The following is a 22050-nucleotide window of genomic DNA, read 5'->3' as shown; positions in this document are numbered from 1 at the left end:
ATGCATATGTGGGTTTATTTCTGGACTTTTGATTCCATTCCACCTATCCATGTTTCTCTTTCTGTGCCAATGGCATATTGTTTTCAGTACTGTTTCTTTATAGTAAAGTTTGAAGTGAGGTAATGTGATACCTTTGTTTTTCTCTTTTATCCCTCAGGATTTCATTTGAAATCTGAAGCCTTTTGTGGTTTCACATACATTGCCATGACTTTTGTTTAATTTCTTTGAAAAATATTGCTGGTATTAGGATAGGGATTGTGATAGGTTTATATATAATTTTATTTAGGATAGGCACTTTGACTTATTGATTCCTCCTATCCATGAGCATGGGCTGCCTTCCCATCTCCTTAAGTCACTGTCTTAAGTCTTTTAACAACATCTTATCGTTGTCATTGTATATTTTTTTGCTCTCTAGGCTAATTTTAAGGCATCTAATTCCTTTTGAAGCAATTATAGTTATTTCTTTTGCTTCTTGTTGTTTGTATATAAAATAGCTATGTATTTTATGTTGATTTTGAATCTCCCACTTTGATGTATTCATCTATTGTGTCTAGTAACTTTCTGATGGAGTCTTTAAGATTTTCTATTTACAAAATTATATCACCTGTAAATAGTAATGGTTTCACTTTTTTCTGACTTGGATTCCCTTTATTTTCTATTTTTGTCTGATAGCTCAGCCCAAAACCTCTAATGCTAAGTTAAACAGAAGTGGTGACAATGGACATCTTGTATTGTTCCTGATCTTAAAGGGAGAGCTTTCAGTTTTTCACCATTAAGTATATCTTGGCTGTTGGTTTGTGATATATGGCCTTTATTATATTGAGGTAGGTTCCTTCTTTTCTCTTATTTAGAGTTTTTATCATAAATGGGTACTGAATCCTATCAAATGCTTTCTCTAGATCTATTGATATTATCATATGACTTTTATTTTTACCTTCACTGATATGATGTATTACATTGACTGATTTACATACATTTAACCATCCTTGCACCCCTGGAATACATCCTACTTATGGTATATAATCCTTGTGATGTATTATTAAATTTGATTTGCTAGAATTTTGTCAAAGACTTTTGTGTCTGATATTCTTTAGAGATATGGGTGTATAATTTTCTTTTTTTGTGCTATTTTTTCTGGTTTCGATATTTGGGTAATGTTAGTATTGTCAAATGTATCAGGTAGTATTCCTTCTTGTATTTTAAAAACAATTTGAGTAAATTGTTCTTCTTTAAAGGTTTGATAAAATTCATTTATAAGACTGTCAGATCAGAGAGTATATGTGGTATAATTTTGATCTTTGTAGCATTGTTGGCAATTGACTGTGTTCCAATACTGGGTCTATTCTTGAAAATGTTCCATGTGCATTTAAAAAATATGTGTGAGCTGCAATTTGTGGGTGGAGTGTTGTGTAGTTATCTGTTAGACCTATTTGATCTAGCTTCTCATTTGAGGTTATTATTTATTCTTTGTCTTGATCTGTCCATGTTGTAAGTGGGCTATTAAAATCCCTAGTATTATCGCGTTACTGTCAATCTCTCTCTTTGGTTCTGTTATTAATTGTTTTATATATCTCAAGACTCCATCATTTGGTGTATATCTATTTATGAGTGTTATTTCTTCTTGTTGCATTAGGCCCTTAATGGGAACCTATTTTATCTGTTCCTGATTTTTTTATTTTGGTTGCTGTTTGCTTGTATGACTGTCTTCTGGTCTTTAAATATACGCTTGTCTTTTTTGGTAAGATGGTTTTCTTGTAAAAGAAGAAATGACTTTTGTTTTGAAGTCACTTCAGACATTCTCCACTTGGTGGCTGGTGAATTCAGACTGCTGATCTTTAAGGTGATTATGAGACAAAATTGCTCATTGCACTTTATTGTATTTTTGGTTTTGGTGTTTGTCTTTTGACTTATGATTTATCTCTTATTATTTTCTGAGGTCTTCCTGTATGCTTTATTTAGGTTCTATTATCATTGTATTTTTTTTCCTTCTATTAATTTTTGTTTGAGGATTCTGCTGAGGTTACTATATGACAGGCTATTTGTGTGACCTATTGGGTGATCTGGTCTCTGACACATTTTTGTGAGCCACATTGTTAACCTATTCTTCTTCATACAGTTTAAATGATCTAGGTGTTGCTTCTATACTTGTTGTTCTGTTGCTTCCTAATGACCCCTGTAATACTTTTTTCATGTGTGGCTTGGTATTGATAAATTCTTTTAGTTTTTGCTTTTCAGTGAAACTCCTTATTCTTCCTTCTGTCTTGAGTGTTATTCATGCAGAGTAAAGGATTCTGGACTGGAAATCTTTTTGTGTAAGTACTTTAAATCTCTCTTGCCAATCCCTTCATGCTTGTAATGTTCCTACTGAAAAATCCACTGACAGTCTAATTGGTATTTCATTATAGATTATCCTTTTTCTCTTGATGTTTTTAGTATTCTGTCCTTGTCATTGTTTTTCAGTAGCTTTATTATTATGTGTCTTGGCGTGTGTCTGTCTGGTATTCTATTGTTTGGAACTCTTTGGGCTTCTTGGATCACAGTGTCTAGTTCATTTCCCAGGTTGATATGGTTTTTAACAATTACTTCTTCAAATAAATTTTTCTATGCCATTCTCTTCTTCTCCTTCTGGGAGCCCCATGAAACAAATGTTATTATTTTTTTTTTTTTAGATTATCCCAAAGGGCTCTTATACTCTTTTCATTTTTAGAATTCTTTTTTCTCCTTGTTGTTGGATTTGTTTGTTCCCACCATTGTGCTTTCAAACTCATTAATTCTATTCATTGCTTCTGTTTGTCTGCTGTTGAGGCCCTTAATTGTATTTTTCATTTCAGTTATAATATTTCTTAGCACTCTTCTAATTATAACTGGTAATGTTGTCTTTCTTTATGCTCTTGCTGTTTTATATCCTCCTCTTTTTTTTGAGGTCCATAAATGCCTCTATTTTTTTGAGGTCCATAAATGTTGTTTTAACTGTTTTCTTGAATTCCTCTTCAACCATGGTTATAGTTCTGCTGGATTGAGACTCTTCTTAAGTTTTTTTGTTTTCTTTTGTTTTTGCTCCAGTGTTTGTGGTATGTTCTTTCTTCACTTCATTGTTGTTTTATGAATTGTAACAGAGATAGACTTTCAGATGACTGCCTTTGCATCTGTTAAGGTAATTAGAGAACTGGTGCCAATGCAGAGGAGCAGGTAAAAAAGGACAGGGAAAGTAGGGCACCAAAGCATCTCCAGCAGTAAGTGCCAGGGGTTCAGGCTTCCTACTGTGCTGTGGGTACCAGAGTTATGCTGTGGGATATCCTCCTGTAGACCAGCTCCTCTAAGTGTCTCGTATAGTTTCATGGCAACTTCTGCCTCTAGGTTACTTTTAAGTCCAAGATACAGCACTGGGCATGGTTGTGGTTGATATGGGGTCACACGCAGAAAGTTGTTCTCTTTTCTACCATAAGGCCTTATCCTGAGGTATTTGCTCATGTTATTAACAGGTACTTAAACTCTGCTTTATCTAAGTGTTCATTTGCTATTTTGATTTTAACCCTGGTGGTGGTGGGGGAGGGGAAGGGTGGCAGGAATAACCTCATCTGTGAGGTGACAAAGGTGATCTAACCTGTTTCTCTCTTCCAGCTGTTTTATATTGACAGCCTCAAGCTTCAGTCAGTTCTCCTCTTGCTCTGCACCCTGCTTCTCTAGCTCTACAATAGTGCACCCTCTGTACTGGATGCTGACTCTGTGCACCCTCTTATCCAGTGCCAGGTCTCAAGAGTTCCCAACAGTGTCATGTGTTTCTGAGCCAACTAAACTATCGGGGCTCTGCACAGCTGCTGCCCCTCCCTCTGTGGGTTGTGCTGCCCTGGTGTTACCGTTCACTAAGTGATTTTCCTACCCCTATTCACTGTACTGTTCTACCTGGTGCATGCCACACGGTCCATTTCTCCTTCAAGGGCATTTGCCTTGCAGTGGTGTGGTGCAGTTGTAAGTATCTGGAAAAGGTGAGCCCATTCACTCTGCTGCCATCCTGCTGGACTCCACCATGTGCAAGTTCTTACTGCCAGATCCTGCAAATATGATCTTGTTGAGGGGATGGTGGAAGTCTTAACAGATGTAAAGAAGTTAGAGATCTCAAGATGACATCATTCTAGATTGCAGAGTGGACTCTCTACCCAATGACATGTATCTTGGTAAGAGGAAGGGAAGGAGGTTTGAAATATTGAGGCATAGAGGAGAAGGTCCTGTGAGGACAATCTGGGGTGAGTGATGCAGCCACCAGAAGCTGGACCAGGCAAGGAATTCTCCCTGGAGCCCTGCTGACACCTTGATTTCAGACTTCCAGGGTCCAGAACTGTGAGGGCATAAATTCCTCTTGTCTGAAACCACCAGCCCCACTCATGAGCCCCACTCAGAGCCAGACAGCTCTGGCTTGGATATGGAGGGAATGGCTCCCAGGCAGCGTGTCTGACTCAAGATTGGTTGTCTTTGTCCATCTCTGTCCTTCTCACCCAAAGATTAGTGAGGGAAAAGCAGCCTCCCAGCTCCGAGGCCAGACTCTGCGGTATCCTCTCCATCCTGCCCCTCCTCAGAGCAGGAGTGGGGTCCGTGGCACAGAATGGCCCTCTGTGCAGTGACAGTGGCACTTACATCTCTTGCCTGGGTTTGCCTCACCTCTGAAACTGATCTAGAGGGGCCTGCTGGCGGCCACTTCCTCTGTAACCCATCTTAACAACTGCTGCTCCTCAGATGCTGCTGTTGATACACAGCTCCCCAAACTTCCCTCTGTACCACATGGACATATGCCTGGAAACTGTATTTCCCAGATTCCTTAGCCTGTGGGTCCTGGTTAGATTTCCCTGGGAGAGACCTGGAGGCAGAGGATCAGGAGCAGCCAGTGTCTAGCAGCTGAGGACACGTGGAGGGTGGCGGCGGTTAGCAGACATAGGGTTCTGCATGTTTAGCATCCACTTTGGAGCCACAGGCAGCCACAATAATAGATGTTGGTTTTCTTTTTTAAAGATTTATTTATTTATTTATATAAGCACTGGGCACAGTCAGAGGTGCAGGAGGGTGAGAGAATTCACCAGAGCGGGGAACAGAACAGACAGACTGATTGAAATACACTGCCGAGGGGGGCAGTGGGCGGCAGGAGAGGTCTGCGCGCCATGTTGGACCCTCCCCCAGATGGAACCGGCACCCCAGAGGCTGCAGGCAGCTTCTCAGCCCAGCGCTCAACAGCTGCGTCACCAGGGGATGCCCAAGATGCTGGTTTTCTTGTGGCCTTTGTACCTGGGAACCCAAGTAAGCAGAAATTCCTTAAAGAAGTTGTGAAGTTTGGCTCACATTTATTGTCTGTGCTTTTAGTTTTGGGTACAATTTATAGCTTTTGGTCAAAACAAAAAATAGGGCAAAATTTACCCCTTGGTGTAGGCATTGAAGGAAGAACTCAGAAAATCCCAAAAACTACATAAAAAATAGGAGACATGTATTTGGAGTGGGACAGAGGACATCATGGAGAGCACAGGGCCTGGGAACCCTACTCTGGATGCTCAGTCTGTGGTGGAAACACTCTAAGAGCCTCTGAGAACCCAGCCTCTTGCATCTTCCCATAAAAATCCCCTAAGTACAGTACTGAATCTGGAGAAATATCCCTCCACTTGAAGACTAATTAGAATGGTCAAAAAAAACCCCAAAACCTTAAGTCAGTCTCCTGTGCTGTGTCCTTAACAAAAAATAAGATGTGGCTTTAATTCTTTCCTACCCATCTCGAAGACTGAGTTCTGTGCCAACCGAAAATGGGACAGGCATCCATTTACAGCATGAGCAGGACTTTCTGAAGCACTCCAAGTTCTATTGTTTTCCTCCCACCCTTTCTTTTTACATCTTGCTGGAGGCTGAAACTCACGAATTTACAACAGGGCAAAAATTAGCAGGGAATTTGTGGTGGCACACTGCATGTTGGAAGGTGTAGTTTTCACAAGTCGAGTGCTATAGGTGGGCCGGGAGGAGAGCTTCTGTGGATGGTGGATTTTCATATGTGCCATCTGTTCGTGGTGTCAGGGAAGCAGACAGTAAGTGTAGGAGATGATCCAGCCGCCATCCTTCTGAGTCTCATCCTGGTTAATAATAAGAAGAACACACATTTTTGGAGAGCTCAGTCTTCACTGGGTAGGCTTCTAAGGCAGGAGTCTACAGACTGCAGCCCCCGCCCCTTGTTTTTGTAAAGTTTTATTGGCTCCTACACTTGCTCATTTGTTGATCTGTTGTCTCTCTGGCTGCTGTCACACACCAGTAGCAGAGTTGAGTCATTGTGACAAAGACTATGGCCTGCAAATTCTCAAAACATTGATTATTTGGCCCCTCATGGGAAGACTTGGAGCTGTTGCCTCTATGAACTCAGTTAATCCTTGTGGTCATTCTGTGAGGCTGGTCTTTTTATTATCCTCATTTTGCAGTTTGGGAAACAGACATGGAAAGGCTACGTAATTAGCTCAATGATGCACTGTCGGAAGTGACAGAGCTGGAATTTAACTACAGGCGAACTCCAGAGCCTGCATCTTTATCGTTATGCTGTATTCTCATGTAAAATCTATACAAGCTTCTGTGCATTGAAAGTTAGGGTGTGAGCTGTGCCTGTTACCTGCTTCCTGTGTTTATTTCCCACAAGAGCATCCAATGGACAAGGGCCCAACCTGCTCTTCTTATCCTATTAGCAAAGTGTGAGAAGCTGGGTCTATGGTATTTAGAAGGGGATAGATTGGGACTCAGGAAACTGAGTGGCCACCTCATGCATGATCTATATTCTAAAAATGACATGGCATCAGAAATGCATGGGCTCAGGAAATATACCATTCATAGATTGCTTCCTGGGGAAATCATCACTGAAAAGGTACTTCAGAGCTAAAAGGTAGCTTCTTGAGCTAAAAATCAAGAACTCAGAATAAGGAAATCATGCAATAAAAAGGCTAGTGAGCCTCCCTGCGGGGACATCTACAGAACCATATTCAACTTGTTCCAAAGCTCTTGAGGAGAATTTTCATCTCAGCAAACTGTTCTGATTAAGTATCTCGACTGTTGTGTTCATAGCCATGTTCTCAGGGCCTGGTGCTTGGTGAGTGACAGGCGCTTAATGTACATTTGTTGTAAAACAAATTGTGTCATCAATGTGCAGGCGACCTTGTGGAAGGGTTAAGGGTGGCTCTGCCTTCCCTGGTGGCAACTGGGTGTAGCTTCAATGCAAACAAGTCCACTGTGACCTGTAACTCCTCATTAAGTCCCTCTTTTAGGAAAAAATTTATCAACCACAGTCACAAGTGCAATTCAATGCCTACAGTCCATAGACAGTGCTAACTCAAGCCAGGCCACATGCTAGGAGGAAATACTCCAAGAGCTTTGTAGTTAACAATTTTCTCTACCTCTGCCTGCTTTTCTGGCCCCTCTCCCATTATATTATAATGAAAAACTCATACACATATGCTATTTAGTCATCTCTACAGAAATCCTCCTAAGTGGAGGGCTTGTTAAAGTATAAGTGGCTGGGACACACCACAATTTCTGATTCAGAAGATCTGGAGTAAGGTCCTGAGGATGTGCTTTGAGATCAAGTTTCTCAGATGCTCCTGCTGCTGTTGTTCTGGGAACCTTCCTTGGAGAGCCTCTGGCAGAGAGTTCTTGGGCTGAACCAGTGTGGAAAGTGAGGCTGGGACCTCCTTGTCACTCTCTGTATCATCAGATCCCGATGCGTGCTCAGGGACGCTGCTGGCCCAGCCAGTGTCTGAAAGTCAACATTTCTAGGTCTTTTCACAGACTTTTTTCACAGAATTTTCTAGACTTAAGTATTTGACTTATGTAAACAGGTCTAGTTCTTATTACATGTGTGTGAAGCAGGTACTACTGTCTCCTGTCATCACTCCAGTTTTACAGATGAAGAAACTGACTCAGAGAGTTCAAGTCACTAGCCCAAGATCACACAGCTGGTAACTGACAAAGCTGTGTCGATCTGGAAATCTGAATCCAGAGTCCATGTCCTTATCCTGTTGTTTCACTGACCTTACAGCAGAGAGAAGGTAAGAAATGACCCTAGTGATGTTGGCCAACTTGTTTGGTCTCTCTCTACCCTATTTCTCATCTCAAAAAGCAAATCATTTTCCTATCTTAGATGAAATAAATACCTTTACATTAAAAAATATGCTGTCAGAATTAATTGGATAACAGCTGTCAAATTCTTGTAGCTCCTTAGAGGATGGTGAAAGAAGAGGAGTAATTATTGTGCTATTTTCTATGTAGACCCTTGTACATTTGGAGAAGTCAGACATGTATAATGATATTCTTGGTAATTGGCAGTGAGTGAAGGGGGGCTGCTGACATCAGAGAAGAGATCTTGCTGATTCTGGGCAGCAGAGAGAGAGCTCTCATGTGTGATGGTCAGTGTCCAGAGCCTTCCTGCCCCTGGGAGAGGTGTGCAGGGTGTGGGCCCAGTAGGAGGGAGCTTCTTTAAGGAGGCAGCATCCTTGAGGCCCTGGACAGAGAGGGGGCAGCACTGTCTGTTGATGGGCCCATGTTTATGGCCTATCAGGAAAAACAGCTAGACCAGTGGTTCTCAAAGTGTGGCTACAGATCAATTGCATCAGTTTCATTTAGAAAATTGTTTGAAGTGTAAATTCTTGGGCCCACCCCAAAACTATTGGAGGTGGGATCCAGTAGTTTTTCAATAAGCTCTGTAAGTAATTCTGATGCATGCTACAGTTTGGGCCCCACTGTTTTAGATAGAAATAGCACTGACCTTGGAATCAGACACACCTAAGTTTGAATCCTGGCACTATTGCCATCTGACTATGTGACTTTGGGCAAGTCATTGTACCTTTCTAATCAATTTCCTCATCTGTGAAGTGAGGGTGGGGCATACCAGAGGTAGTCTGTAAGATGCAATTCCTCCTAGTCCCTCCACAGGTTGTAGGCTGTCTTCCCTCTTGGCTTGGAACCAGGCTGTTTCATCTGCTGGAACATTCTTGCTGTTCACTTCACACCTACTGTCATTTTTTTCTCTTTTTATGTCTCCTCCCCCAAATCAAGTCGGGGCTCAGTATATCCCCATGGAGCTACCCAACTATTTGTAGCTGCCTTGTCCTTGTCTGTAATTTCTACAAGGACAAAGCTCCTATTTCCCTGGAATGCTATTTCCCTGGAATGTTGGACACATAGTAGGTGCACAAGTAGTGTTTGTGGTTAGAGCTGATTTTACTCTGTTAGTAAAAACTAGGTTCTAGTGGATTTTAAGAGGAAACCAGTGGAGGGGTTAATCTTCCTGCCTGGATCCACATGGAGGAAACTGAGGCACAGAGGTACTAGCTGACTCTGGTATCTGGTGGAAATAGAACAGTTGGAGAAAGGAAGCCAAGAGGCTAAGGATTTGAGGGCAGGGATCTGAGGAATTGGCATACCCCAACACTTTGGCACATCTTCATGGGGCAGAGGGGCCTCTCTGATGTTGGTTTTAAACAATGTAATTCCCTCACCTCAACCAACCACAATGTCTGTTGATGAAGGACAGCAGACAGTTGACCTTTGAACAAAACAGGGGTTGAGAGCTCCCACCCCCACACAGTCATAAATCCCTGTATAACTCTTGACTCCCCTCAAACATAACTCTGTCATCCCCTGAGGTCTGAGGGGAATTGGTGTCAGAACCCCCACCCTCATGCTACTCTTGGGATACCCAGATCCACAGATGCTCAGATCCCTCATAGTCAGTCCTCCATATCATAGGTCCCAAATCCATGGGTTCAACCAGCTATGTCAGTGGGTGTTGATTGGTTGGGTCTGTGCACGGGAACCTGCAGAGCTGGAGGGCCAACTGTGTTTATTGAAAAAAAAAAATCAGCATCGAAGTGAACCTGCACGGTTAAAGCCCCATTGTTCGAGGAAGGGTCAGCTGCAATGTGACGGCATCTGGCCAGCCCTCCTGTAAGAAGTCTGCTGGCGTGTCCCGGGCAGGCATCCTGCAAAGCTCAGTGCAGCTCTGAACCTCCACCTACACATTTATTTATTTCTTCTGGGCAGGGTGAAGGACCTCGGTGAGCAGGAGATGGACACTCTCCCCAGAAGCAAAACACAGAAACACTACCCTTCCACACCGTTCACCTTGCCCCTCGGTGGCCACGTGCTCAGGTTGTTTCCAGAACCAGATCTCATGGTGGGAGAGACAAAGCGTCAGGTGAAGGGAAGGGAGACTTTCATCCTTTATTTTTCTCCAAGTCCTGGAATTTGAAAGCTTGGGAAATAATAGCAGTGACCCAATTGAGTTATGCAAAGGCAAGGCAGCACTATTTTAACCGCCTTAGTCATCTCGTTTTGCTCCTCCCCTCCCACCCCACCCATTTCCATTTGTGTCTGATCCCATTGCAAATATACGAGGTAATAATCCAGTATTTTCCATGGAGCATGGCAAACATGCTATATATAAGACACAGTTGAACATTCTGTGAGTGTAATTGGAGCATAAATGTAACTAATCAAAATATTATCATGCCAACGGATGTGTGAAGAGTTTGGAGATTTAAAAAAAATATATATTTTAGTTCCATGTCATTTCAATTTAGAGATTTAAAGCTGCAGAAGCAAAGGACTCAGCCCAATGAACGTCAGGAACAATTTGGGATCTGACAGTGTTCCCGACAGGCCTGTTGCTCTCTTCACTCTTAATATGGCAGCAGCTTGACAATCAATTTCACTTTTGTTCTTTCCTCCCACTCTCTGCCCCTCTTCCTAGCTGCACCAACCCCCCAGGGCCAGGCCATCCAACCTCAGGAGTGTATGGTTACTCCTTGTTCCCAAACACAACACACCTACCTGTGGTGTAGAGTCCAGCACTAAGTGATTTGTTTCCTGGGCTGGAATTTTGACTCTGCTGCTAGCTGTGTGGTCTTGGGGAAGTTTCTTAACCTTTCTGTGCTTTAGTTACCTCATTTGTAAGAGAAGAATGATAACAGTAACAACATCATAGGTCAATGCAAGTAAAACGTGCTGTTTGGTAGTTGCTGTGTGATTAGTAATGAGCTGGTGTGACTAATGAGGGGAATGCATTCTTTTTTTTTTTTTAAAGATTGATTTATTTATGCATACAAGAGCTGGGGTACAGGCCAGAGATGAGGGTGAGAGGATTCACCAGAGACAGAGTGGGAATCAGAACAGGCAGATCGACTGAAATACACTGCTGAGGGAGCAGCGGGCGAGACAGGAGAGGTCTGCTGCACCATGTGGGTTGCTCCCTGGCCAGCCAGGGATCGAACTCATGCTGCAGAGGCTGCAGGTTGCTTCATAGTGTGGTGCTTAACCCCTTGTGCCACCAGGGAGGCCGGGGAATGCATTCTTACAGGAACACAAATTCACTCTTTCCTTCTTCAGGGAGGAGAGCTGAGACAAACAGTCTCTCCCACTACCCCTTCTTCAGAAGGGACCTAGACAGAAAGGACAAGCCAGTGCTGGCCTTTAACTCACCCCTGACTGCTCCTGCAACTGGAACCAGAGATTCTCTAGCTAGAGAAGACCCTAGAAGCTCCACCAGTGTACCCGTTTTCCAGGTGAAGAAACAGAGAGAACCTCTTGCTTCCAGAGGAACCGTGTGTCTAGAATAGGAGCAAAGGAAGGGGTCAGAGTCTGAAGGGAGAGAGGCTGTACCTGCCCTTCTTGACCGTGCAGTATTTCCCACATCAGAGCTCAGCGAGCCCGCCGCCCCGGGCTCCACCCGCCCATGTTCCAGCTCTCATTCTGTCCAGTCTGGGCGCCCTTGTTTTCCTTCCAGCCATGTTTGTTTTTTCCTGCCAGGATGTTGAGAAATTATGCTGAGGTGCTGGGGGAGGTGAGTTATGAAGTTATAAAGGAGAACCCAGGTGTGCCTCATACGTTTTACCTGCGTCTGTTTTTGTCATGCATAGAATATTGGGTGAGAAGATTCTATTCTGGCTTTGGCTTGTGGCCGGGGGCATAGGTTGTCACTTGGGGATGTTGTGGTTTTGTTTGTTTTTTTAATTAGATAAAAGAGTGATTTATTTATTTTTCTTAGGGAAGGGGCGTGTGGGGGAGGTCCCTCTGTATCATTTCTTTTTTATTTGTTTATTATTATTATTGTTTTTAATTTTTTATAGTTTTTACATCATTTTCCATTTTTGTACAATGTATGCCTTTTCAACTTGGTTAGCTCCCTTGTCTTTCTCCTCTCTTCTCTCCCTGCTCAGTATTCTTTTCCTGCCCAAATTTAATTTCTCTGGCCTCCACACCCTCTTCCCCCTTTTATTCTTCTTCCTACCTCCACTTCATCTTTTTCTCAGGGATGGGGAAGGAAGGCCAGTGGCCCAGATAACTGCACTTTGGGACACAAGTCCTAACTGCAGAACCCCTTCCAGCAGCGCCTTCAATTCCAATCACCTGGGCTTTACTCCATTTTTAAACGACATTATTCACACCTCCATGGGTTATCAGATAGCTCTTTCTTGGAAAATTGCCTTAACAGATTTGCATATGAAATGCTTAAACCCCAACTTATTGGTCTGAATGAATGATTACAGAAATAGTTATTACTTATTCACACAAACTGACTCTGACAAAGTGCTCACAATGTTCAGTTCCTTTGAAACTTCAGCATGTATTTTCCTTGTTTTAAATAGATATTATATATTCATTAAACTGTAATTAATCCCTTCCCCCAATTTTCTGGTGTATTAAAAAAGAAGCAAAGCAAATCACTTTTTTTTTGATACATGAAAATGAGATTGTTTTCATGGATACTACGGATAATATTGAATTATATGTTACTCTGGCTGTTGGTAAATCGTATTTGTGATTGGCTTAATGATTACTAGTTTTTATAAAATTGCTAGTGAAACTATGTTTTTCTAAGGCATATATTTTCTTACTTTAGAGTATAGTGCACCTGTTGGTATTTTTGTGCTTCTTGCTAAATTTTGTCATTATGGACTTTTATTTATTTATTTTTTTTGTTAAGATAAGGAAGATCAGAGGGGATCAGCAGGTAGAATTACAGAACTAATTCCAATGAGCAAAATGAGCTTTGGCTGGAGATGGTCCAAGTGGCTAGTCAGGGAGAAGGTAAGAACTGAAGTAGGTGAGTTTGCGGGAGAAGGAGGTGGAGGAGGAAATGAAGGGGCGAGAGGAGAGTAGGAGGAGAAAGGAGAAGTGATTATGGACTTTTAGGGAGAAGTGATTATGGACTTTTAAAGTAAGCCTTGTGCAAAATCGCAATACTAGAAGTAGGTGCAGGCTCGGCAATGCAAGACTCACTGTTCTCTGGACACCAGGGAAAGCTACAGAGAAAAAGTGGCTTTGAGCTAGGGACTGGCTTAGTGACTGCTGTGGTTGGGTTGGGTGGTGTGGATTTCAGGAATGTCACCCCCTGAGAAAAAACCCAGAGGCAGGAAATCTGAAGTGCACCAGTCTCCTTCCTACAGCTGCCATAAAAAGTGACCCAAAATTTAGTGACCAAAAATAAAACACTTTTTTCAGTGTTATAGTTCTGCAGGTCAGAAGTCCTAAATGGGTCTCCCAGGGCTGAAATCAAGTTGTCAGCAGGACTGTGATCCTTGATGGAGGCTCTGAGAAGAATGTTTCCTTGGCTTTTTGAGTTTCAGAGACCACCTACCTTCCTGGGTTCACGCTTCTTCCAGCTCCAAAATCAGAAGTAAGGCAGCATCAACTTGCTCTTAGATTCTGCCCCTCTGGTGCAGCATAGTCCTGCTGTCGAAAGGGCCTCTCATTTGTAGCCTTATTATTTTTTTAAGATTTATTTTTACTTGTTGGCCCATATAAGAACTCTGGTTGGGGTGAGAGGATTCACCAGAGATAGAGTGGGGAATAGAACAGGTAAATCTACTGAAACACAGGAGCAGCGGGTGAGACAGGAGAGGTCTGCTGTGCCATGTGGGTTGCTCCCTGACTGGGAATAGAACTTGTGCTTCAGTGGCTGCCGATAGCTTCATAGTGCTAAGACTTAACCTCTTGCCTCAGGGAGACCCTGATTTGTAGCCTTTTAATTCCATCTGCAGCCTAATTCCCATTTGCCATGTTGGTGACACCTTCACAGGTTCCACAGAGTCTGACTTTTGGGGAAGCTATTATTCTGCTAGAGCAGAGTAGGGTTGTATGGGGAAGAGTCCCCATGTACGAGGCAGGGGGATGGAGGCCAGGATGTAGGGGGCTCCAGACATCCCCAGGAAAGACCGTGGATTTTTAAAAAAATATTTATACAAGCATTGGGGTACAGGCCAGAGGCGTGGGGGGGGGGCAGTGAGAGGATTCACCAGAGACAGAGTGGGGAGCAGAACAGGCAGAAGGACCAAAGTATACTGCTGAGGGGAGCAGCAGGCGACACAGGAGAGGTCTGCCTTGCCATGTGGGAATCTCCCTGACCGGCCGGGAATCAAACTGGTGCTGCAGAGGCTGCAGACAGCTTCACTGTGCTGCGCTCAACCTGCTGTGCCACAGGGGAGGGCCAAGACCATGGATTTTTATAGGACACAGGGAATTTCTTATAAAGGAGGGTGTTTAGGACACGTCATAGCCTATTTTGCATCTCAAGAAGATATTTTTTTTTTTTACTTTCTTTAGCTGTATTTATAAATTTATAACCTGTGATTGTATTTATTATATTTATTTCTATTGAGATAGCATTACTCTATGTAATTTAGAGGAACAGGTTCACACCTCTTCAGATCTATGTTACCACACCACCCTCAACACCAAAGTACCCATAATCCTCCACCATAGACCATTGGGCCACCATCCCTTGTGTTACCATTCTCCCTCACTCCCTCTGGGAGCCTCAGTTCTGCAGTAATAATTCTAGGATTTATTTTGGTTTAGGTTAGTCTGTTCCTCTGTTTTGCTTCTCATATTCCACATGAGGGAAGTCATCTGGCATTTGTCTTTCTCCTTCTGACTCATTTCACATAGCATCACTCCCTCCAGTTCCATCCATGTGGTTGCCCATTGGCAAGACTTCATTTCTCTGCAGCTGAATATTCCATTGTGTATATATTCCCCTTCTCGAGAAGTTGGTATTGCTATTATGTCAGAGGATAAAAGAACCAAGGATGAGACTGGTTAGGAAATCGTTGCAAAAGACCATGCAACAGACAAAGAGCTCATGACACAAATGTCATAGACCTGCTCTAGGCAAGTGGCCAGGGGGTGGAGAGGAAGAAGGTGATTTCAGAATCAGAAGGAAGAAGCATCTCCAGAACCTGATCAGTTGTAGGTGTGGGAATGGGGCAGCACCTTTTGTTATTCTCAGTGGAATCCTTTCTTTTTTCTTCTCCAGTCTCCCCACCATATTGCAAACCTTGGAGCCATGGGAAAGATAGAAAGAAGCTGTCTCTTGGAGGACTTGCCATACAATAGTCCTGATCTAGACACAGTATAACCATCTTTCATTTCATTCTTTGACTTCCATATGATATGAGCGGTCCCTTTTTGGCCATTTTACTGAAGAGGAAACTGAGGCTTAGAGGGGTAGCTTGATTCCAGTCCAGGTCAGGTAACCCCAGGCTTCTTGTTAGAAGTGTTCTGCTTCCTCCCTGCACACCAGGCTAGGGGCACTGTGGATAACTGCTGAACCGCATTTTCAGAACTGAGGGCATGAATGTCCCTGAGGGTGCATTTCCTCTAAATCCAGCTGGCATTTGGGATGCTTAAGGTCTCCCTGCCTCCTGGAGGCAACATATGCTTTACCCACTCTTAATGTCTCCCTGGAGAACCACTCCTGTGACTGTACAACTCAGTTAAGGAGGGGCCAAGTGGAAAATGAAACAGAATGCAGGAAATTTGAGGCTACATCTTTAATATATCTTGTGACCTTGGACAAATCACTCCCCACCACTAGAATTTATGAAATGAGTAGTTTGGATTAGTTAAGGTCCTGTGTCCCACCTGGATATTCTCCATTATGCTTCGATGAATAATTCACAGCTTCTGGGCCCGTGCTATCCCACTAGGACTTTCTGTGACAATGGAAATGTTCTATATTGGTACTGTCCAATATGGTAACCGCTAGCCATTGTGTCTACTGAGTACTTGAAATGTGACTAGTGTAGCTGAGTAAATACATCTTTTTTCTTAAACTCTTAATTTAAATTTAAATAGGCACATGTTGCTGTGTCTTGCTACTAGATTGAAGAGTGTAGTTTTAGTCACCAAAGACTCTGCTTATGGAACAATGGTGATTGGTTGAGTATTTACCACTTTTTGCCAGTGTGGCTTGAACAAAAGATGCTACTTCTCTCTTCCTCTACATTCCTTGCTTTAAAGCAGGGAGAGCCTGGCAATGCCTCTTTGACTTGCAAAGCATGATTATCTCAGTGCCTGACATATACTAAATTCTCAGTAAACACTAATAACCTTAACCATGTTTTAAATTCATTGGACCCATCTGTCATCTGGTACTGGCCATTTATTATGAAATTAATATTTATTACATCAATTCCAGTTTGCCATTGAACATTCACTTAAAACAGACCAACAAAGAACTTCGATGTGTAGTTTTCATCATCCCATTTTGGGGATGAGGACATTGAGGCCTGGACAGTTTTATTACCTTGCTCAAAATTGCACAACTAAGAAATAACGCAAGTGGGACAGAAACCACTTTTCGTGACCGCACACCTAGGGTTTGTTCCAGGCCGCCCCAGCTGTCTTGGCTTCAGGCGGCACTTGGGTCCAGCCCCCACCCTCTCCCTTCACGTTGGTGCTGGTGCTGGAAGCTGGCAGGCCACCTGTCTGCAGGGACAGCTCTGAGCACTCAGCGCCCCGGGCCCTCAGCTGCCAGACGCCCAGCACACTCATGTAATCTTAATGAACAATGTGCAAAGCCATTAAAAACTCAATTAGGACTTTCTTTTTACTGCCGACGTGAGGAAATGCAGTCCTGAGGTGCTCATGTGTAAACACAATAGCTGCCATCTGCTACGGAGAAGCGTTTTGCCTCCAAAAAGGGGATCTGTGTTGCAGACACATCAATACCAGGGCGCTTATCAAGGCGTTATTATGCACGGAGGGGAAAATGCAGAATTTATGGCCAGCCAGAGAGTGCTTCCTGGTTTAATTCCACAATTTTTGGTGAGATGTATAACAACTATGAGGAAACTAATGCTGCTTTATGTTCCTCATCACGTTAGTGGAATTCGGGGCGGGGGAAGGAGAAGGGAAAATAATGTATTTACAGTCTTCTTCTTTCTTGTTTCTGACTGATCTTGGCATAATGACCAGCTCATTTTTGATCTCCAGGAAACTGACAGCCCCGGGATGATATTAATTAAGCCAACCTGTTGATCAAAGAGGATTCCACTGAGCTGATGATATATGAGGACTTTCATGCCTGAGCAATCTTTAAAATGACAGGCCTGTGCTCCACTTAGAGATGTGGCTTCCTTTCTTTCTGGAGGATGTGGCCGGATCTCTGGGAGCTGGGCTCTAGGTGGCTGGATCCCTTTCCTAAGATTCTATCTTTGGTGTTGCTGGATTTGGCAGCTTCCTGCCTCTGCCATTGCATGTGCTCTTCCTGGTGTTTAAAATGCCCTTCTAAATGATCACCAGGCATGCTTCCATGGAAGGGATCCTGACTGGGAAAGAGGGGAGGCTCAGCTAACTCTGAGCATCTCTTTATACCTGCTGATCTAGGCCAATCTGATGTGACTGAAGATATTCCTGGGGGGGCATTAGGAGAGAAAAAAATGGGTCCTGTGCAGTTAGCAATGAGATTACCCAGGCATGTTCTGTAGACTGGAGGGTCCTGCTGTGGGGAGTGACTGCAGGACCATGGAAGGAGCAGGAAGTCCACTAGCAAGGATGACAAGTGGAATGAAGAGCTGAAGCTCTGCTGTAAAAATGGGGTTTTCCCCAAACGTAAGAAGGGAGTTCAGCTATTGGGTGGCCAAAGCGCACGGCACATTTCTATTCTAGGTTGTCAGTGTGAGAGCAGCCACAAGTCAGGGTGATATCTAAGGAGCAGGTGTGACCATGTTGGTTACTTGGACCAATTACCTTGATGAGTTTCTTCAGGAAAAGCTACACCTCCCCATAATCTATCCCCCAAGATTGTTGCTTTTGTTTTGGGGGGAACCAAATGATCCCTCACAATTTGCTGTTCTATGTTACATTCCCTTCTAAGACTTTGGTGATGACAAGACCTGCTATAGTGAGGAAATATCTACATTCACATAAGAGCACTCAGATCCCCAGGGCCCCTGTCCTCTTGACAGTGTATCTGTGGCTGCTGAATGGGTCTGTCAACGTTCTCTCTGTGGATCATTAGTCTGGAGGTATATGTGTGGTCATGTCCGCATAGTATCTGTGATGACAAAATAATGATCCTCCAAAGATGTCCACGTCCTAATCCATGGAACCTGTACCTGTGCTACCTTATATGGCAAAAGGGACTCCTCAGATGTGATTAAATGAAAGATCCTACAATGGAGATTATCCTGGATTGTTTGGCTGAATCTAAGGTGCAGGATCCTTATAAGAGTCAGGCAAGAGGGTCAAAGTCAAAAAAAGGTGCTGTGGCCATCGTGATAGACATTGAAGTGATGCCTTAGAAGGCAGAGGAAGGGCCCATGAGCCAAGGAGTGTAGGCAGCCTCTAAAAGCTGGACAAGGCAAAGAGACAGATTTTCTGCAGAAATCTCAGAGTGAAAGAAGTTCTACCAACACCTTGAGTTAAGACTTGTCTTATTCAGGCTGATAAGGGAATCAGTGTTGTACTAGATCCCTCAATTGGTGGTAATCTGTAATGACAGCTGTAAGATACTATCCCAGGATCTAAGTCTTCTGTCCCTCAAGCCTCCACCTATTTCACTACTGGTCCTTTGTCTGCCATCATTAAACTCTCCCCATCACTCATGAGAACCCCCGGGTGTAAGGTTAGTCCCTTTCTGCAATCCTTGTAGAAGCCCACTGCGTGCAAGCCACAGGAGACCCCTCCCCTCAGCTGCTGCTGTGGGTGCCCTTGCCAGTGTCACAGTGTCCCTTCCTCTTGCTGGGTGTGCCAGATGTTGGTGCAGATTTTGCCCCCACCATGTATCCAGAAACTACTCTCCACTTTCTGCCACTTGGACCCCAGAGCTCACCCCTCACCTCCAGTCTCGCCAAGACACTCAGGAGCAGGACTCTATCCTGCTGTGTGCACCCTTCCCTCCTTTAGGGGTCAATGGTTGGTGAGGTGGCAGCCTTCATTATCATTCTACTTTTCCCCCCTAATTATTTCTTTCTGAGTTTTGCACCAAAACACATGCCTTCCTGTCAGATATTGCATATCAGGTCACACAAGTCAACGTTATGGGCCAGGGTGGTGGTGAGGGTGAGGGGGAACTGGCATGTGGCCCTACCCCAGCCCAGCTTGGCGCACCCAAGACACTAGCGATCTTAATGGAGGTCCGAGGTATCTGTTTTCTTCCATTCTTTTCATTCTCTTTCTTTTTGTATTTTTTCCCTAAAGACACTGCTCTTATGATGTCCCCATTTGGAGTATATTGCAGCTTTGCCTAGTTTCTGTGGTGTCTCATCTTATTCCCTTTGATAAAGGCACTTGTAGGAAGTAGGGACTCTGGGGGTTTGCTAAACAATACCAATATGAGCTGCAGAAATAAACCTCAAAATTTCAATGACTTAATGACCCAATAATAGCATATTCCTTTATTTAAGGTCAAAAATGAGTGTTCCAATTAGGTGGCCTTCCTCATGGACATGGATCCTCAGGGAACTGGGCTCTTGGAATCTTCTGCTTTCAGCTGGTGGATGGAACAGTGATTCCTGTCCTTCATATGCACACAGATCCCCTGGGGATCTTGATAAAAATGCAGATCAAATTCAGTCACCTGGGGTGGGGTCTGAGGTTCTGCATTTCTCCCAGGCTCCTAGGTGATGAAGAGGCTTCTGATCCAAGGGCCACCCTGTGAGAGACCAGATGATGATGGAGAATGGAAAATGAGTGTGTGTGTTGCATGCACGTGTGCATGTACATTGGCTTTTATGGACCAAGGCTGGCAGTAGCATACTTTATACTCAGGTCCCATTGACTCCAACCCCATTGCATGGCCTCATCTACCTATAAAGGAGGCTGGGAATGTGGTCCAGCTATGTGCCCAGAATGAAGAGAACTGGCAATTTTCTGCTATGTGGAGCATTGATAGAAGGCCAAGAACTTTCACGAGCTCCACCTTCAGGGAGATGGCAGCATCTTCTGTCAGCAGTCACAGGGGTGGCAAGGTGAAGAGTGTCCCTGAGCTGCCTTGCTGAAGCCAGGATGGGATAGGAACCTAAGCCGGTGGGCGGGAACCTTTCTGGCTCTCCTTGCTGTGGATGTCAGCAGCCTGGAGTGAGCTGACAGGAGGGCAGGCTCTGAAATGCCCATGCTGGCATCATGGCATTCAGTGAGAGAGCCGGACACCTCCTGCTTCTCAGGCTGCCTCCCCCAATCTGAGTTGCACCCTCCTCCGTGACAAGGACTGTCGCTCTGTTGGACTGTGCGTCATCACTCATCTGTCACTCTGTAGGTCATCACTCATCTGTCCCAGATAAACCTTCTGGAGTCTTGTGGAATGTAGGTTGGCAGACAGATATGGATGCTGGCTTTGCCATCTCTGTGTGCCTCACTTTACCCTCTGCAGTGGTTCCTTCCTTGTTGAGTCACCGGGAGGTAGTGATAATTAGAGATGACATCTGACAGAGGCTGTCTCTGCACTTACCCTGTGTTCCCACCAGGCCACACACGAGGACATTCTCCTGTCTTAGAACCCTGAGAGGAAGACACCACCTTTGTAGTATCTTCTTCAGTGGCTCTGGTGCCAGGAGGGTGAGTTTTCTGGCTGGCAGAATGTGAGAATCTGCTTTGCTTCATGTTTTCCTGTCTTTATCGGCTTGCTTTTTGTTGACTCATTTTGGGGATGAGCCCACCCAGTGACCCTGAGTGGTCCTCCCTTGAGGACCTCTTGAGCCCGGGGGAGCCAGAAGGAGGGGTTCCATGATGGTTCAGCTGCTCTGTATGATAGCTTAGGGAAGAAAATGCAAGAAGCCTAATCGGGCCTGAAGTCTGAGTTACTTTCTCTAATCGGCTTTGTGAGTAATAAAGTGGAGCTTTTGAAATCTGTCTCTTCCCTGTTTCTACTTTTAAATTAATTTACCTGGAAGCAAATGATTGGCACCCTCTGGAACCCCAACAAGGTATGAGTTGCCCAGCACTTATTAGCTGGCAGCTCTAAGTCTTTTTGATAGTAGGTGAAAGAAAGAGGAGCCTTGTAGTAATGGAAGTGCCTTGTTTTGGTTCAGTGTCTGTAGTCTTAAGGTCTTATTTAGAATTGAACATTTGGGTGGTTAAAATAAGATTTCAAAGCAAGTGGTTTTCTAGGTGAGAAGATTCATCCTGAGTTTATGTACTGTGTTTTATGATGCAGTTTATTTCATTGAATAATAGGACTCTGAGCTACAGAGTTCAGCCCTCACAATTGAATGTGAGAAGTCCTTAGACATCTCCTCATTTGTCCAGGTTCTGTTAAGCACCTGCCACGGCGGGGAACTTGACTGTGTCTCCAGGTAGTCAATCCCCTTTTGCATCAGTTCTACTTGTTAGCAGGTTCTTTGAACTGACATGTGCCTGCTGGTTTTCTCTCCCATAGGTCTGCCCTTTCAGGCATCTTTATCAATTAGCTATTGCCATGGAGGTGCTATTTATCAAATAAGGAATGTACTCAGTGGTAAACATTCATTTGTGCTTATGCTCATGGGTCTGAGCATTTATTGTGGATTGGCTGATCATTGGATTCTTTAGCCACGTGGCTGTCCTTTGAGATGCCTGGGGGCACAATGTGGGTCTTTATTCCTTGAACTGAATAATATATAAACCACTGGATCTCTGTAAGCATTCAGGCTGAATTCTGTTCTAGGCTGAATATCTTCCATTTGCCTCTCACATTGCTTATGGGTCATTCTTGCTTCCTTGAAGACATCCTCCTTTTTATTGTGTCTTCCTCACATGTAATCCTTGTACAGAATGCAAAGGTCCAGG

At 43.9% G+C, this 22050-nt stretch overlaps 1 protein-coding gene across 2 annotated transcripts in view; it reads left to right on the top strand.

Annotated features, from left to right (window-relative positions):
* PTPRT (protein tyrosine phosphatase receptor type T) overlaps nt 1-22050 on the top strand; it is a 917718-nt gene that overhangs the window by 317012 nt on the left and 578656 nt on the right. The window lies entirely within an intron of this gene.

Source organism: Talpa occidentalis, unplaced genomic scaffold, assembly GCF_014898055.3.
Source record: "Talpa occidentalis isolate TD23 unplaced genomic scaffold, MPIMG_talOcc4v2.1 talOcc4.10, whole genome shotgun sequence".
Taxonomy (NCBI): Eukaryota; Metazoa; Chordata; class Mammalia; order Eulipotyphla; family Talpidae; genus Talpa; species Talpa occidentalis.
The sequence above is the reverse complement of the archived record's forward strand: the minus strand, read 5'-3'. Positions and strand labels throughout refer to the sequence as shown.